This window comes from Citrus clementina, unplaced genomic scaffold, assembly GCF_000493195.1.
Source record: "Citrus clementina cultivar Clemenules unplaced genomic scaffold, Citrus_clementina_v1.0 scaffold_7, whole genome shotgun sequence".
Classification (NCBI taxonomy): Eukaryota; Viridiplantae; Streptophyta; class Magnoliopsida; order Sapindales; family Rutaceae; genus Citrus; species Citrus x clementina.
In genome coordinates, this window is record NW_006262075.1 from 15,324,078 (window position 1) to 15,324,674 (window position 597).

Below are 597 nucleotides of genomic sequence, written 5' to 3' on the forward strand. Positions count from 1 at the left end.
TATATTTAGTCTGCAAACGGTGAGTTTTGAGAGTTTATGAACTCAAAATTTTCTCCGAGTGTTCACAAACTTATCACTCTCGACTCTTCGAACTCATCGAAATCGATCTCCAACAACCAGATACCGAAGGCCGAATTTATTGTCGTTCTTACGTTGTCGAAACCTATATCGCTAGTCCTATCCCTTGTCAACATCTTTTTCACTTGACCTAGTTGCTATTGTTGAAAACGATCAAAACCCTAGCCGCCATTATTTTGGAGTTTTCATTTGAATCGTATCCATTGTTGCTGTCGCACCAGAGTTTCACTTTCCGTAGCTTTTGTTGCTACCTTCAGTGAGAATAATGGCGTAGTTGCCTGAAAAGCCATAGCTCGGTTGCTGTTGCTTCTACACTTGGTAAATCTTCACAGATTTCTGGTAATATTTTTTGTTTTGTGGGTGCGTTTTGATTTGGGTATTCTAGTGCTTGTCAATTTGCAGGGGGTTTTGAATTATGAAATTTAAATTTTTGTCAATTTTGAGCCTTAATTGTTGAGGGTTTGTTCAATAAAAATCAAAATTATTAGTAACTACCAGTTCTTTTTTTTTTTTTTTTTT

At 36.3% G+C, this 597-nt stretch overlaps 1 protein-coding gene across 4 annotated transcripts in view; it reads left to right on the plus strand.

The window, feature by feature from the left end:
- The window catches only part of LOC112096722, a 2,734-nt gene continuing 2,137 nt past the window's right edge, over nt 1-597 (plus strand). For all 4 annotated transcript variants that reach the window (XR_002904573.1, XR_002904572.1, XR_002904571.1 and 1 more), the window contains exon 1: nt 1-417. The gene's annotated coding sequence lies outside the window, so the exon portion shown is untranslated. The remainder of the gene's footprint in view (nt 418-597) is intronic.